The sequence below is a fragment of the Mus pahari genome, chromosome 22 (genome assembly GCF_900095145.1).
Source record: "Mus pahari chromosome 22, PAHARI_EIJ_v1.1, whole genome shotgun sequence".
In the NCBI taxonomy this organism is placed as follows: Eukaryota; Metazoa; Chordata; class Mammalia; order Rodentia; family Muridae; genus Mus; species Mus pahari.
The window spans coordinates 47944466-47959366 of NC_034611.1; the positions used below are offsets into that span (position 1 = coordinate 47944466).

At 40.8% G+C, this 14901-nt stretch overlaps 1 protein-coding gene and 1 non-coding gene across 5 annotated transcripts in view; one reads left to right on the top strand and one right to left on the bottom strand.

Annotated features, from left to right (window-relative positions):
• Unc13b (unc-13 homolog B) overlaps positions 1–14901 on the top strand; it is a 200862-nt gene that overhangs the window by 69479 nt on the left and 116482 nt on the right. The gene's annotated exons all lie outside the window — the stretch shown is intronic.
• Positions 6030–6159, bottom strand: LOC115063040. Its single transcript, XR_003842923.1, has one exon. It is a non-coding gene; the product is annotated as a small nucleolar RNA SNORA17 (small nucleolar RNA).

Sequence of the window (14901 nt, forward strand, 5' to 3'; positions counted from 1 at the left end):
CACTTCTATATTTGCCAGGCATTGGCATAGCCTCACAGAGATAGCTATATCAGTGTCCTTTCAGCAAGATCTTGCTGGCATATGCAATAGTGTCTGCGTTTGGTGGCTGATTATGGGATGGACCCCTGGGTGGGTCAAATTATTCTTTACATTTAAAAAAATTGTTAAATGTCGTAGGTGTATTCCTGCCATGGTGTACATGTGAAGGTCAGATGGAAAGTTTTAGGGGATTCCTGTGTGTGCATCCGGGGACTGAATTTAGGTCTGCAGCCTTGGTGGCAGCCACCTTCACCTGTGGTCTTAGTTGCTTTTCTGTTGGTGAGATAAAACACTATACCCAAGGCAACTCATAAAAGAAAGAGTTTAATTGGGCTTATGGCTATAGAGAGTTAGTGTTTGTGATGGTGGGGCAAGGATATGGAGGTGAACAGTTGGAGTAGCAGCTGAGAGCTCATATCTTCATCCCTTAGAAGGAGGCAGAGAGCACACTGGTAATGGCCAGAGTCTTTGAGACCTGGCCCAAGTGCCACATCTCTCCCAACAAGGCCACATTTCCTAATCCTGTCCAAACAGTCCCACCAACTGGGGACCAAATATTCAAATGTGTAAGCCTATGGGAGCCTTTCTTCATCAAACCACCAAACCCCTTAAGCCATCTTGCCAGACCCAGGATGAACTTCTATTTGAGATACAGTCTATTGTTTGTATTTCATAGAGATTTTTCTGGTTATGTACAAAGTATTTGTTTCATTGTTTAGAAATTATTGATTGTAAGGATGTGATATTTATATATACATGTGTGCATATGTATATTTATATATCTAAAATTTTCCAAGATTGGATCCTTTTTTAAATAGGAAAAGAGGATTTTTATATATATATCGAACTCAAAAATCTGCCTGCCTCTGCCTCCTGAGTGCTGGGATTAAAGGCGTGTGCCACCACACCCGGCATAATTTCACATATTAATTTAAAGTGTTTCTTGAAGAATAAACCTGTTCAGAACAAAGTGTGTGAATTACATCATGCATAATAGCAATCAGACATTCAGAAGCACAGTCAGTCATGCGCTGTGATTTTGCCAAGTTGTAACACTTTAATTACTGTCTTAGGGTTTTATGGCTGTGAATAGACACTGTGACCATGGCAAGTTTTATAAAGGACAACATTTAATTGGGGCTGGCTTACAGGTTCAGAGGTTCAGTTCATTATCATCAAGGTGGGGACATGGCAGCATCCAGGCAGACATGGTACAGGAGGAGCTGAGAGTTCTACATCTTCATCTGAAGATTGATAGTAGAATACTGTATTCTAGGCAGCTAGAATGAGGATCTTAAAGCCTATGCCCACAGTGACACACTTACTCCAACAAGGGCACACCTCCTAATAGTGCCACTCCCTGGGCCAAGTGTATACAAACATCTGGCAGGGCCTCTCAGGAGACAGCCTTATCAGGCTCCTTTCAGCATGCACTTCTTGGCATCCACAATAGTGTCTGTGTTTGGTAACTTTATATGGGATGGATCCCCAGGTGGGGCAGTCTCTGGGTGGCCTTTCCTTTAGTTTCTGCTCTACACTTTTTCTCCACATTTGCTCCTGTGAGTATTTTGTTCTCCTTCTAAGAAGGACCGAAACACCCACACTTTGGTTTTCCTTCTTATTGATTGAGCTTCATGTGGTCTGTGAATTGTATACTGGTTATTTGGAACTTTTGGGCTAGTATCCACTTATCAGTGAGTGCATACTATGTGTTTTCTTTGGCGATTGGGTTACCTCACTCAGGATGAGATTTTTTAGTTTTATCCATTTGCCTAAGAATTTCATGAATTCATTGTTTTTTGTTTGTTTGTTTTGTTTTGTTTGTTTGTTTTTGGTTTTTCGAGGCAGGGTTTCTCTGTATAGCCCTGGCTGTCCTGGAGCTCACTTTGTAGACCAGGCTGGCCTCGAACTCAGAAATCTGCCTGCTTCTGCCTCCCAAATGCTGGGATTAAAAGCGTGCGCCACCATGCCCGGCTCCAATTTGTATTTCTTTTGACCACTTTTGTTGTCTAATTGCCCTAGCTAGAACTTCAAGTACTATGTTGAATAGATAGGAGAGAGTGGGCAGCCTTGTCTAGTCCCTGATTTTAGTGGGGTTGCTTCAAGTTTCTCTCCATTTAGTTTGATGTTTGCTACTGGTTTGCTGTATATTGCTTTTTACTATGTTTAGGTATGGGCTTTGAATTCCTGATCTTTTCAAGACTTTTAACATGAAGGGATGCTCAATTTTGTCAAATGCTTTTTCAGTTTCTAATGAAATCATGTGGTTTTTTTCTTTGAGTTTGTTTATGTAGTGGATTACATTGATGGATTTCCGTATATTGAACCATCCCTGCAGCCCTGGGATGAAGGCTATTTGATTGTGATGAATGATCATTTTGATGTGATCTTGGATTCAGTTGGCAAGAATTTTATTGAGTATTTTTAGATCAATGTTAATAAGGAAGATTGGTCTGAAGTTCTCTTTTTTTTTGTTTGGTCTTTGTATGGTTTAGATATTAGTGTAATTGTGGCTTCATAGAATGAATTGGGTAGTGTAGCTTCTGTTCCTATTTGTGGAATAGTTTGAATTGGTATTAGGTCTTTTTCAAAGGTCTGATAGAATTCTCCACTAAACCCATCTGGTCCTGGGCTTTTTTTGGTTGGGAGTCTATTAATGACTGCTTCTATTTCTTTAGGGGTTATGGGACTGTTTAGATGGTTTATATGATCCATTTTTAACTTTGGTACCTTGTATGTGTCTAGAAAATTGTCCATTTCATCCAGATTTTCCAATTTAGTTGAGTATAAACTTTTGTAGTAGAACCTGATGTTTTTTTTGAATTTCCATGGTTTCAATTGTTATGTCCCCCTTTTCATTTCTGCTGTCTAATTTCTAACGTTTACTCTAGGCAGAGGAAGAGAAATGGAGCATTCTGTGTATGTAACCAGATAAGCATTCCCATGTGGATGGACAGGATATTGTCTGCTCTAATGGATAATGGTTTAATTAAAACATATATTTCAGTTATTTATTGGCAACTCTGATCTTTGTTTCTCTGCTTAACATGAGCAAGATTAGCTTTGAGCTTATAAAACATGCTGTGTACCTCTCAAAGAGTGTTTTGCTTTCCCAGTGGGATTGCAGATTCCAGCAGAACAGATAAGTATATTCATCTTTTTTTTTTTTTTTTGTTCAGAATGCTTTTCTATCTCAGGAGTGGATACAACGTGACTTGATCATACAGATATGTGATTATTATGTCAGCATTTTATGCCATAGCACACCAAATTGAGAGGGCTTGAAACTTCCTAAGGCCTAACGTCTTAAAAAGTGTCCATATAGAAAGGAAACTTGACTTGCACCAGAATTTGTGGCCAGTTTTGCAGATGATTTGGCTTCAATGTCACCTGATCATATTGTGCATCTCTTGGAGACCTTGTTTTCTCACTATCTCAAATGGTACTGGATTCTCTCAAAAGCAAATAGGAGGTGAATCCATGACTATACCATTGTCTATTGCTGTCAATCTAGAGCTCTCACCATAACTTCTGAAGCAGAACTCAAAGTCTGTTCTCCATAACTGTTATAGTGCCATGTTGTTGTTCCCCAGCTGCCCTTTTCGTGGGCAAGATGTTGGCATGGTCTGCTAGGATTTTTTTTCCCCTTCCCTGTTCCTCCTGTCCACCTCGCTCCCTTCCTCTTTCTCATATCTTCTTCCCTCTCTTCCCTTTTTTCCTGACAGTATTTCTGATAGATTTCATTAACAATGCCCTAGATTAAGATTTGGGAAGTAAATGCCAAAGATTTTTCTGCCATCTTGGATTTAATGACAAATGTAAGTATTTGTAGTTGGGCCCCTGTTGGCAGTCTGTTTAGTCTCCACACTACCAGCTGGCTGCCTCATAAAAGAAATGTCCTATTCCATAATTTCCCTAAATATTCTTGGTCATGCTTTGTTGTTTTTTTTTTTCTTGTGTGGTGTGGTGTGTGGTGGTGGTGTATGTGTGTGTGTGTGTGTGTGTGTGTGTGTGTGTGTGTGTGTTGGCTCCTTTGCATGGTATTATGAAGGGCCTGTGCCCCCCACTTCCTACCCCAGACTTTCCAACTACTGTCTTCTTCATCACTTATTTCTAAGACATTACTGCACTAGGATAAAAACCTCTGTTTGAAGAAGGTCCCATGTTCTTTCCAGTGAACCACAGCCAATATTGGCAGAAATTTTATAAGATATCTATCATTGTACAAAACATGCTTTTCTTACTTAACTTGAACTCAGAAAAGTTTGCAGGCTTATTAGCAATAGTCTCAACAGCTACTTCCCCTTTCTCTATTTTGAAAACACTTTATTTAAAAGTATATTTAGTACAAAACTTTTCAATACTACAAGGACTGTAGTAAGAGGTCTCCCTTCCATATTTTTACTCCTTGGCTCCTTGTGCCTCCTTGCTCCAGACAATCATCACTGGAGCCGTTCAGGACTTTTTACAGTTGTCTAAGTATATGTGCATACATTGTTTCCCCCATCTTTTGGTGGGTTTAGAATACTATTTACAGTAGTGGAATGTCCACAGCCATCTTATTCTTCATACTGGACTGACTACTTGATTAGTGTCATAGTTAGCTTCGGCTATCAGCTTGACACAGACTTACAGTTACCTGGGAAGAGAGACCCATTGAAGAATTGCTTCTATCATATTGTCCCATGAGTATGTTGTCTATGGGGCATTTTCTTGATTGTTAATTGACATTGGAGGGACTAGTCCAGTGCTGGTAGTACCATGCCTAGACCTGGACTGTATAAGAACAGTAGCCATTCACTGCCCTCCTCTGGGTCTAATTACCAGGCAAATCTTTTTGGACTGTATTAACAGATCACTAGCTTCCACAACCCCCAAAGCTAAAGTGTGATGGAGCACCATCTGAAATCTAGTCAGGGACTTCCCTGCTCTGCTGTAATCCACCCTTTCCTCTACAGTCTTTTGGTCATGATACAACAGTAAAGCAAACCAGAACAACTAGTGTCCCCTAATTCTTAGCTTACTTTAAAAAACGTATTGAAGCCATAGGAAATAGATTGTTTATTTCTAGTTGCTTCTCACAATTGAGATCTGTTTCTGGACTTCTGGTCCTGAATTTAGTGGAATGCTTCCCCTGTTTTCCTAGAGTGACTCTGACATATTGTAAGTTGAGAATTTTTGGCAGTTTATGTCCCTAGAATGTGCCAGTTTCTTCACTAATGTTGACTGCTTGGTGGTCACTTTGCTTGGAGTTGTTCTCCCACCCCTCAAGCAAACTAATCCCTGCCTTTTTTTTTTTTTTTTTAACTTTCCACTGGTTCTCTGAATTCCACACCATGAACCCCAATCCTACCTATCTTCCTCTACCCCTGCACTCACCCTCCACCCTTGCAACTACCCTCTCGCCACTGCCAGCAGAGAAAAAAAATCACGCTGTGAAAGCTGCAATGTGCCACTGTGCCTCCCAGTGAGTTCACAGCACACTCCTCAGATCATACCTCTCCACCTGCAAATGCCCATTGCCGTGAATTATTGGTCTAGTACAAGATCTCTAGCTTCTACCACTCCATGGATACTGGAACCTCACAGGAACTCCTCCCGAATACCCTGATGTTGTCCTGTGTCGTGGAGATCCCACAGCCCTGGGTCTGCAGGACCAGGCCCCTCATGCAGTCTAGCAGTTCATCAATGGGGTGGATGCTGGGGTGGTCCAACTCAAAGCCCTGGATCTGGGCCTGAGAGGTATCCAAGGGCCAGCCAGCTCATCTTGCTTTCATGGGGCCAGCTCACCAATGCCACTCTGCCAGGACAACTCTACCTTGTTGCCTAGGTGAGGTACAGAGCCTGTCCCCGCTGAGTGCTACGGTGAACAGAGACATGGCCAGGTCTCCCACTGTCATGACCCTGGGGTCAGCTTCCCTGCCTGCCATAGATAGTGAGGGATGAGGGCGGGGAGGAGCCATTGAATGGTGGTCGTTTCAGACTCGCTTTTTCTCAGGGAGTGTTTCATTCAGATGTTCATTGGTCAGAACACTGAGCATAGACATACCCTCTTTCCTCTCTGCCACCTACTAAAGCACATGTGACAGCAGCCACACCTGTAATGCTTCTAGTGACAGGTGTCCCTGCTTTTTAAAAATTTAATATTTGTACACATTTAGTCCCACCCCCACTCTCGTGTTAGTGTGTGTGTATTTCAGAAGACAGCTTGCTGAAGACTGTTCTTACTTCATATAGAATTTCTGTCATTAGACTAGGTGGCTAGTGACTATTATGATCTCATTAGCCCAAGTTGTGGTTTTTGAAAACAATTTTTAAAAATATAACATGTTTACCATAAAATCTTTAAATTATCCAGAAAAATATAATAGAGAAGAAAGAATTATTTGTAAATATCCACTCTCTACTCTCAGATGGCAATTCTTTAATGGTTTGGTATATATTCTCCCATCTTGTTATGTTTCACTCTTTCTTTCCCTGTCTTTCTGCTGGGAATATAACATTGCTTTGCACGTATTATATAAGCATTCTATCACTGTTCTAAAGAAAAGAGTACAAGTAAGATGCAGGTAACTCCAGTTAGCATTTCAGATGGATATTCTTTCATGAAGTTTTAAAATTTCATTTGTTTAGGTTTTGTGTGTTCCAAGTTGTACATTTGGAGACTAGAGGACAGCTTGTGGGAGTCATTCTCTCTAATATGTGGGTCTTGGCCAGGTCTTCAGGTTTAACAACAAGTGCCTCTACCAACTGAGCCATCTCTTTAGCTATCATGAAGTTTTTATACTTGCAGAAGAAAAGCAAGTTATAAGTCATTTCAAATACATTGGTGGGAACAGGAGGTGGGTGGGTCGTAGTAAAGCAGGAAGTCTCTGTATTGGTTTCAGATGGTGACATTTTAGCTTTGAGTTTGTAGGAACCAGTGGTCTGTTAATGCATTCCAAAAAGGATTAGCCTGAGAGTCCTGAGCATGTTAGAGGTAGGCAGTGAATGGCTACTCAGGGACCTGGCCTAGTTTCATTCTGTTGCTGTGATAAAGCATTACTGAAAGCCACTTGGGGAAGGAAAAGGTTTGTCTTACCTCACACTTCTAGGTCACAGTCCATCATTGAAGGAACTCAGTGCTGGAGCAGTAAAGGAATTCTGCTTGCTGAGTTATCCATTGATTTGTGCCCTCCCAGCTTTCTTACATATGCCATGTGATGGTTTCTATATGCTTGGGCCAGGGAGTGGCCCTACTAGAAGTTATGACCTTGTTGGAGTAGGTGTATCACTGAGGGTGTGGGCTTTAATACCCTCATCCTAGCTGCCTGGAAGATAGTCTTCTACTAGCAGCCTTCAGATGAAGATGTAGAATTCTCAGCTCCTCCTGTACCATGCCTGCCTGGATGCTGCCATGTTCCTGCCTTGATGATAATGGATTGACCCTCTGAACCTGTAAGCCAGCCCCAATTAAATATTGTCTTTTATAAGACTTGCATTGATCATGGCGTCTGTTTACAGCAGTAAAACCCTAACTTACAAGTGCCAGAACTTCCTGCCTAGGTGTGGTACCACCCACAGTAGACCGTTCCCTCCTATGTCAATCTGATACCCCACAGATATGACATGCCCCTGGCCAATCTAAAGGATCCAGTTCCCTTTTTTGTTTTCAGTTGATACCAGCCACACACACAAATGTAGGCAAAACTCTCATTAACATAAAGCTAAAATTTAAAAAGGTGGCTTATATTAGGAATTTTCTCCAGAGATTGTAGATCCCTAGGATGCTTCCATAATTAGGACTGGTAAACTCCTATTTGGGCAACTGAGCCATGTGGCCAATGGTAAGTAGAGCTACGTAAGGTAATTTATAAGCAGTGGACTTCTCATGCTTTGTCTTAGTAGAAATGATGACTTTTTCACATATGCTTGACAACATAACACCTGTCACATTTCCCCTTGTTTCTCTTGGGAAGCCCAGAGTTCACAGACCAGCATTATAAAGAAGAAACCCCAAGCCCATGACTTCAAAGGGTCTTCTCTCAAATCTTTTGGTTTTCTCCTCCTTGAGGGCTTCTAGTGAGTACACAAAGAGCCTGTTTGTGGGAGGCAAGAAGGAATTAATGAGAGGGTGCTGATGGAATCAGAAGTCGAGTGTGCTCAAGACGGAAGAGGTCACAGACACAGCTGCTTGAGTGTTGCTGCTCATGATTAATCTCTGCAGCACAGGGTCATACCTGAGTCCAGAGAGGATGTCCTGGGGGCAGGGGAGCAAACTGTAAGAATGGCATCAAGTTTGTTCAAAAGTTTTCCAGAGCCAGCAGTGCTGGCACTCGCTTGTAATAGTAGCACTTGGGAGGTGAAAGCAGTAGCCTGAGGTGTTCAAGAACAGCCTGAGCTACATGGGATGAGGTCCTCTCAAAATAATAGAGAAACAATAAAATAAAGAAAAAAATCGAGAGCTTTCTAGGTCGGAGTTTAAAACCAACTCATTCCAGCAGGGCATGGTGGTGCACGCCTTTAATCCTGGCACTTGGGAGGCAGAGGCAGGCAGGTTTCTGAGTTTGAGGCCTGCCTGGTCTACAGAGTGAGTTCCAGGATAGCCAGGGCTACACAGAGAAACCCTGTCTCGAAAAACCAAAAACCCAAAAAACCTAAACAACAAAACAAAATAAAACAAAACAAAAAACCTAACTCATCCCTTTTCCTCCTTCCTACCTTCCCTTTTCATTTCATGCTTTGTTTTTTGTTGTTTTGTTTCATTTTGTTTGCAGCACTGAGGATAGACCCTAGGGCTGCACATGTGCTGAGCCAATACTCTACCACTGAGCCACACCCCCAGCTTGGATTTTTTTTTTTTAATTAGAGAGGATTTTATGTAAGCCAGATTTGCCTTTAATTCACTGTGTAGTCAAAGATGAACTGGAATTTCTGAACTTTGTGCTTCCATCTCCCAGTACTAGGATTATAGGAATGTACCATCTTGCCGGGCTAGAAGTGACTTGAAAGGAGAATATCTTTTAATTCACTTTTTGACAATTTCACACATGTAAACAGGTTATCTTGGTCACATGCACCTCCAGCTCCCTTTCCCATTCTCCCAGGAAACATCAACTCCCACTTCCACTCCCCATCCACATCCTCTCCTTAAGATGTAATAATCCTAGTGGATTTGGCAGTGCTGACTGTTGAAGTTTTGTTTGAGGTTTGCTTGACCTTGGGTAGGTAATCATGGCTGTGTGAGTTCCTGTGTACAAGGGACCATGTCACATCCAAAGAAAGGTTCACAGCACCCTTCCCATTCTCTGGCTCTTACATCCTTTCAGCCGCTCTTCTGAGCTGTCCCCTGAGCCTGGTGGTGGCTCAGCTCAAGGGCTGAGCACTTGAGAGACACTTATTCTCAGGACTTTGGACAGTTAATAAGTTACTGCATTAACTGCTGCCCACTGAAGAGAGAAGTTTCTCTGGTAATGTATGGGTAAAAGCGTAAGTATTCAGAAGGCAGCTTGACAACATATTGCTTAGCAAAACAATACAGGTTTCTTCCTAGGACTTGTGACATCTCAAGCCACAGGCTTTTGACCAGGTTTACAGTACCAAGCCTCAATTAGTTCTGGTGGAAGAGGCCTCAAATCCAATCCAAAGCAGTTGATAAGTCCCCATTATCTATGTGCTACTATCATGCCAGCCATTACATCTTGCCTGGCAGGCTGGTACTGTAGCTTCCAGGATTGGCTGGAAGAACACTACCGATATGTCTTTCTTCCTGGCAGCCTGCTGAGCACCTCTTGGATTCTGAAAGCTAGTCAATAGGAAGGGAGTTTCCAGATCACTACTGATGTCTTTCTCTGTGTCCTGCGAGCGTTGTGTGTTTTCCACAATAGGAGCTTACCAGCTAGTTCTAGTGGGTAACCTGAGGAATCACACGAGCCTGTGTTATTCTCCGGGTCTCTGGAGTCTTCCTCACCAGTAACTTGTGGGGGGATATCCCACGTCTAGTCCTGAGCTTTTCATTTAATCATGTTTTCTTGGGGTAATTACTGTTCACTCTTGTAGGATATCTATGTTCAAACTCCTGTTTTTCACATTATATTTTTAATTAGCTTACAAAGTCAGGGTTTTTCATATAGCTTTTGTTCTGATTAACTTAACCCTATCCCTTGCCCCTTGTCCCAATTCTTTTTTTTTAAAAAAGACTTATTTATTTATTTTATGCATATGAGTACACTGTAGTTGTCTTTAGACACACCAGAAGAGGGCATCAGATCCCTTTACAGATGGTTGCTAGGAATTGAACTCAGTGCTCATGTTTTGATTCTTTCCTGAAGGCATCCTGGCTATCCTTGTGTTGAGTAGGTGCCTGATTCTTGCTGTCCACGCACTCTGTGTCCTCCTGTTTTCATCTCAGCTTTGGCTTGCCTATCATTTGACATGTGGACCTGGTTGGCTTTGAACCCAAAGAGATCCACTCAAATCTGCCTCTTGAGTGCTAGGATTCCTAGCCTCATAAAATTTTTTCTTCTAAGTATTTTTAACATTTAATATATTTTCAATTAAGAAACAATTATATAATTCTCCCTTCCCTTCCTTTGTACAACACCCTTCCATGTACCTACTCCCCATTCCTTCTCAATTCGTGTCCTCTTTTTCTTTGATTGTTCTTGAGTATATACATGTATAAACATAACCTTCTGCATCTGTTAGTGTTGCTTGTATATATATGATTTAATTGAATAACTAATTAGGGGACTTATCCCTGGGGAGAACCAATTATGTCTCTCTCAGCAATCCTTATTGCCTATAGTTCTTTGTCTAGAAATGGGGTCTCCTGTGAGATAGTATGTCTGTGGGTGGTGTCAATGCTCACATCCTGTTTAGACAGCCATACTGTAGAGGTTCCTGTCATTTTTAGGAGATACATTCTCCTAAAGTAGACTTGCTGACCTCTTGGCTCTTACAATCTTTTTGTCAACTCTTCTGCAGCGATCCTTGAACATTAGGAATTGTGTTGTAAATGAATTCATTGGGTGTGGACATGTCACAATTGTTTTCTGCATTGTGATGAGTTGTGGATTTCTGTGATGTCTCTGCTGCAAAGAGAAGCTTCTTTGATGAGAGGTGAGAACTACACTGACCTGTGAATACAAGGATCCCACAGTTAGAACACAATTAGGGGTTGTGTTGGCTTCGTAAGCTAGTGGTGGTAGAAGGCGCTCCTGGAGGGTCCACGGCCTCACTAGCTCCGGGGAGTTGGGTGGGTTCCCAACAGAAATAGCCTCTATTGTTTTGGGAGTCTCTTGGACTACCAACAACTGGAAAGGGTGGTGGGGAAGATGTTATTAGCCACTCAGTAGCTTCTTCTGTTTCCAGTCCAGGATTAGGACTCCCAGAAGTAGGAGATGTAGTAGTTATGGGCTCTTTAGAATGTATGTGACGTTATTTTAGTGGCAGTGCAGTGCAGTCTGTCCAGAGACTTCTGTCAGTAAGAGTAGGTGATAAGTTTCACACTCTACATATGGTAGCAGTGGAAGCAGTTAATATTGATGCTGATTATAGGTGCTGGCAAACAAAGAAAGGGGAGAAACTGTAGCAATATGGTTTGGCTGATAAAAATAATGTTAATTGTAGTCTTCTGACTCATTTATTTATTTCTATCCTGTCTTCTTCCAGAAAGAAATTTGAGGTAGATAATTGCAGTCATTACATTAACTTTATGTTCTATTACAATGCCATGCAGTTATGCTTGTTAAAAACGTCAGTTTAATGTACCAGTTTGACTTGATGACAATAGGTCAGTGTCTTTTCCTGGGCTCAGTATATATTGAAGATACAGTAAGCCTAATTATTCCCATAAATGTTAACTGATAGTTTTATAGATTCTTTTGGTATAGAGTGATTTAATGAAGTGAATTTGATAAAATGGAATTAACAGAGTAATTATAAATATAAACAATTGACAGAATTGCTCATTACCGAAGCAGTTATTGGGTATTTCATCTCCTGACAAGAAGTAAGGACAGGGAGCTTAAGTACAAAGAGGGAGGAACATGCAGCTCGTAGCATGTGATGGAATGATGAAGGTAAATTGCTGATATCAAATGAGGCCAGAGGAAGAAAATTCAGTATAGTTAGGTAAAGCTTTCCAAAGAAAATAATGTCTCACTTGAAGTTTGCAGCATACATTATGGTTTGCTCTTAATGTTGTTTGTTCTGTGTGTTTTTATCTATGTGTAATGACACATATCTATGAATATAGTATTATACATATGTTTTACACTTCTTCTTTACTCAGTCTAGTCGCCATGGCCTCCTCTCAGATCCTGGTATAAGTTGAGGAGAATTAAAAATATAATAATCATACATGTTGAGTTATTTACAAGTTGAAATTTCTGAGTGGCTTGAGGGAAATAAGAATGGGAAAAGGTCAGAAGAGAGGCCAGGGATAAACAGAGAGTTTCTATCCTGAAGACTTTGAATGCAAGGTGTTCATCTTTTATCTTGAAGTCAACAAGGGGCCTTCAAGGACTTTGTGCAGAGAAATGAAACAATCAGATGTCACTAGTGATAGTAATATGAACAGTTTGCTCCTTTAAAGGATTTTTTTTTTCTTGTGACAGGTGTCTCTGTGTAGCCCTGAAACTCACTCTGTAGACCAGGCTGGCCTCGAACTCAGATCTGCCTGCCTCTGCCACCAGAGTGCTAGAATTAAAGGTGTGTGCCACCAAGCTGGCTAGAAAAACCAACCAACCAACCAAACAAACAAAAAACCCCTTTTTTCATCTAGAGCATTGCACAAATATGTAGATAATGTCACAAAACAAACATTTGGTAAATACAACCTCAGCCCTGCCCATCACAATCCTCGCTACCACTGTGGCTTTTATGATGACTTCTTTTCTTTGTGTGTCAGTGCCCAAGTGTACATGTCTAAACACTTAGCTTTTACTGCAGCCTGTTTATTATGTTTCTACCTCATTATATAATCTTTAAAAAATATTTTTAAAGCAGAGGTTTGCTACTTAGCCTAGACTTAGCTACATTTGAGATCCCGCTGCCACAGTCTTCTGAGTGCTGGGGTATAAGTGTGTGCTATCATTCTCACCCATTTATAATCCTTTTTCAATCTGTAAGTTTTTCTTTTCACTTTTTAATTTTTTTCATTGAAGTTTGCTTGTTGAGGCTTTCAGGCTATTTAATGACATGGTTCTGTGTGACATAGAAAGTTTCCTACATTCTAGATTTTGCTCATTATGTTCCTGCATACGCCATTGTTCTCTGAGTTTCTTTTAATTGGTTGTTTGTCTTAGTTAGGGGTTTATTGCTCTGAAGATAAACCATGACCAAGACATTTTATAAAAAAGAAAAAAACCATTTAATTGGGGCTGGCTTACAGTTTCAGAGGTCCAGTCCATTATCACTGTAGTGGGATGCATGGCAGCATCCAGGCAGACATGCTGCTACAAGAACCAAGGGTTCAACATCTTGCTGTGAAGGCAGCCTGGAGGATGTGCCTTTCTGCAGGCAGCCAGGAGGAGGAGGCTGGGCATTGAGACCTCACAGCCCTCGCACATGGTGACACACTTCTTCCAAAGAGGCCACTCTCCAAGGGCCAAGCATTCAAACACATGAGTCTAGAGGGGCTAAACCTCTTTAAACCACCACATAGTTGGACTTCCAAGGTTGATCATATTTAAGCATTGTATTCTATAGTTGAACTATATTATAAATTTAAAACTCGATACATATTGGTTGACACTGGGCTTGTTCTAATATTTTTGTTACCCAATATAATAATGAGATATGTAATACAAGTATATTTTTGTTAGACTATGCAAATGGGCTTTTCTTCTAATATATATTCTTTGTTATGTGCAAGTATGTATGGAGGTTGACATCACATGCCTTCCTCAATTGCTCGCCACCTTATTTTTTAGTATAAATATTTAACATAAATATTTTTAATAAAATAATTAATTTGATATAAATATTTAATATTTTAAATATAGTTTTTACTAGCTCTTTGGGTTTCATACAGTGTACTTGGCCCATAGTCACTCTTCTCCCAGTTCTCCCCAGATCCACACCCTCTTCCCATCTCACTGAACTTTTTGTTCTTTTTCTTTTTCCATCTTATATTTTAAGACAAAATCTCTCATTTACCTCGGAGCTCACTACTTGGCTAGATGCTTAGCTAGGAAGATCCAGGGACCCTCCTGTCTTTGACCCCTGCCTCTCTAGTGCTTATATTACAGGCATAACCCATTAACCCAGCTTTTTTTTTTTTTTTTTTTTTTTTTTTTTTTTTTTTTTTTTTTTTTTTTTTTAAACAAAACAAAACTTTTTTTTCCTTTGGTGTGTCTGATGTGTACATGTTTGTATTGTGAGTACAGGCTTGTGTAAGTCACAGGAAACAAGGAGAGGTCAGATGGCAACCTTGGGTTGGTCCTTGCCTCCCACCTTGTTTTGAGAAAGAATTTGTTATGTTACTAGTGCATATGCCAGGCTAGCTGGACTGCGAATTACCTAGAATTCTTGCTCTGTCTCCCATCTCGTTGTAGGCGTGCTGGGTAGCATACATTGCAGATGTATGTGCAGTAGAGCCTCTGGCTTTCCATTGGTTCTGACGCCCCATATGCATGGTCCTCACATTCCGTGGTGAGTACTTTACAACTAGGCTATCAACCTAGCCTCCAGCTTTTAACAAGCTGCGGGGGGTCAAATTTAGGGCCTCAAGCTTGCATCACAAGTACTTTATCAGTTGAGCCATCAGCCCAGCCTCCTAGTCTGCATTCATTCATGTACCTTTATTTTATTACCCATACTTACATATGTGATTATTTAATTAAATTTGTTTCCTGTTTTTTTTTTCTTTTTTTTTTT